Source organism: Octopus bimaculoides, chromosome 6 (assembly GCF_001194135.2).
Source record: "Octopus bimaculoides isolate UCB-OBI-ISO-001 chromosome 6, ASM119413v2, whole genome shotgun sequence".
In the NCBI taxonomy this organism is placed as follows: domain Eukaryota; kingdom Metazoa; phylum Mollusca; class Cephalopoda; order Octopoda; family Octopodidae; genus Octopus; species Octopus bimaculoides.
The window spans coordinates 80,941,590-80,944,844 of NC_068986.1; the positions used below are offsets into that span (position 1 = coordinate 80,941,590).

General features: G+C 36.2%; 1 protein-coding gene across 3 annotated transcripts in view; it reads right to left on the bottom strand.

The window, feature by feature from the left end:
• Positions 1-3,255, bottom strand: part of LOC106876366 (homeobox even-skipped homolog protein 2) — a 92,946-nt gene that overhangs the window by 31,208 nt on the left and 58,483 nt on the right. The window lies entirely within an intron of this gene.

Here is a 3,255-nt window from a genome sequence, read left to right on the forward strand (position 1 = left end):
TCTTACTACCGCTTAATGGGGCATTCTATTGCATTTCATGTTGTTGTTTAGCCCTGGTCAATTCTGATAAAGTAAATCCATGACCACAGGCAATCCAGCCTTGACCATTCCGTCACGCTTTTTTTTTTGTGTATCTAGAGCAGGGTTTCTCTACCACTTTTTTTTTTATATCTATGAACCCCTTTGATTACTATTTTACTCTGGTGGACCCCTATAACCATTCGATGTTTAAAAATTAGTTTTATAGATACTTCTTTCAAAATTTTATTTTTCCTTTTCACACATTAACTTGTGTAGGTTGAACTATGAAAAAAATGTTTGAGAAAGAAATCTAATTCCTTGCAATTAATACAGCCAAAGTAAAAAATTTTCATGATACTTTAAAATAATACTTTGGGTTTTCAGTTTACTATTTTGCTTGCGTGGGCCCCGCAAGACCTCATGTGGGCCCTCAGGGGATCCATATGAACCCCTGTTGAGAACCACTGATTTAGAGCCACATAGCACAAAATTTCCATCCTAGCTAGTCAATCGAATGATGAGTTATTGATCACATGTTCACCTTCTTGGTTACATCATGAGAGCAATATTGCACACTGCTGAATGTAGTAAGGGGTCATATGGAGGAGGGGGAGGATGCAGTCTGGGATGTAGCGCGATAATCTGCACATATTGCATTCTGTCCACTGTCCAGTCTGTTTACATATACCGCCAAGAGAAACAACAAATTTTGCGCTCTAGATCTACCTCGTCTGCCTCTACTGCAGCGGGATATGTGGACACACTCAAGCCTAGAAGGCCTTTGAACAGAGCTGACCGATTTGACTTGGGACTAAGCAACTACAAAAACAGCAATAACAGCAGCAGCAGCAAAAACAACAACAACAGCAGCAACTACTACTACTACTACTACTACTACTACTACTACTACTACTACTACTACTACTACTACGTCTTATTATTTTTCTTCTACCACTCCTACTACCTCTTTTACTTTTCTACTACTACTACTACTACTACTACTACTACTACTACTACTACTACTACTACTTCTACTACTACTGCTGCTGCTGCTGCTGCTGCTGCTAGAATATCCTAATGGTTGAGTCGGTCAGAGTAAGCATAAGAAGCATCCATGCACGCACACATATGCACATACGTATACACAGACAGACACACAAACAGGCACACAGACTGAAAGAGAGAAAAGGAGAAAGAGGGAGAAAGAGAGAGAGAGAGAGAGAGAGACAGACAGACAGACAGAGAGAGAGAGACAGAGAGAGAGAAAGAGAGTAAAAATTAGCTTCAGCATGAACGGCTTCCCTAGCTCCTCCCTAAATCTCACTATGGTAAGATCACGTCGTTTTGCAAAGTGTGTCTTGGCCTATATTATCTAATGTATCCCTTTTAATCCTTTTTATATCTTTTCTTATCTTTCTTTTATCCTTATTACCTTTTTTTAAAATCTAATTTATCCTTTTTTTAAAAGCAGTAGCGGTGTAATTTCAGGGAGATATGACTACTGTTTCTAACAGGTCAAACGATTACATAGCAGCTCATGCAGTTTATATATATATAGGATAGCTGTCGAAGGTTTGAGTTTTGTCCGTGATGACAGTGTTGTACAAGGAGGGGTAGTGGCGGTGATTGTGTTACAAGTGGCTCTGAAAATTATTATAGTCATGGTACGAGGGAGAGTGATGGTGGCGGCGGTGCTGGTGTTTGTGCTAATCTTAGTGGTATTGTTGGTAGTAGTAGTGGTAGTGATCGTAGCAATAGTGATGGTGGTTATCGTAGTGGTGTTGGTAGTAATGGAGTTGATGATGTATTAGATATGATGGTGTTAGTGGTAAGGATGGGTGTTGTAGTTGGTGGTGGTGCTAGTAGTGGTAATGCGGATTGTGGTAGTGGTGGTGACGGTAAGAGAATAGTAGATGTTGATTTTTTAGTTGTCGTGGTAATGGCAGCTTTGTGACGACAAGTGCGGGTGTATAATCGAACTGAGACATTCAATGGTATTTTTGTAATCTGTCAGAAATACCTAAGAATATCCCTAGCAGATAATAAAGAAACAGAAGGCATATAAGCCTGCTTGAAACTCTATTTAAAAGCTCTGCCGTACGCACATACATTCAAACACTCAGAACAAACACTTTAACACGTCCCTCTGCAGATATATCTGGAACTTACAGGATGTTAGCATTGACTATTAAAAGATAGGTCCATCCGATATAAAATACACACATTACTACAGTGCCAGTACTAGAAGGTGATTTCTATCACTCAGAGGAAACAGCATTTTATTACAGCTGTTTTCAATTTTGGACTTAGACTAAGTTCTTCTCGCGATTTAAGACATAAGTTTTGGACAAAAGACAATTGGATACTTCCATTGCTAACTGTTTTGGAATTTCCAATCAATAACTGTCCAAATTCGTTTATTTCCCGCCAAAATGGATTTGCTCCTTACTATGACATTTACTCATCAAAACTTAAACAACTTGATCAAAAATTGCCGCTTACTTGCGTTTTATGCACATGATATTCAAGAAATGAATATGTTCCGCGCTCGTGTATGAGAATGAACGAAAGTATCACATTTTCAAGATTAATAGACAGTATATTTTCTACATTTGTTTTCCAGCAAACAATTAACATTCGGTGTACTGCTGACTCCGTATTTCTCAATGTTTTGGAAATATATTTTTTACTTATATAGTGCCATGCTGCTTCTTTAGTTCAATTGTTCGAACTATTAGTAATATGAAGTCCTACATATTATTCAAGAAGCTGTAGTGTCCAATAAAATGCACACTTTTTACTCTGTTGAGTACATTTTATCCGTTTGTAAACACAAACGTTCACTAATATATACACATTTGCACATACATATATACTTTCATCCTTACAAGCATACAGATCCATAAATATTCATATATACATTCATCTGTATGTGTGTGTGTGTGTATATATATATATATATATATATATATAATATAAGAACATTCATGATGTCTAGTCCCTCGTTAAGCAAACATGATCATTACCAAAGATTCATCGTTACTTATTGTTCAAGTTTAAGCCGAAAACAGTTTGCATAATACTGTAATGACTCTTATCAGAACCAAAGTCCCGTCAAATATACATGAAAATATTCATATATATATATATATTATGATTATTATTATTATTATTATTATTATTATTATTATTATTATTATTATTATTATTATTATTATTATTATTATTATTATT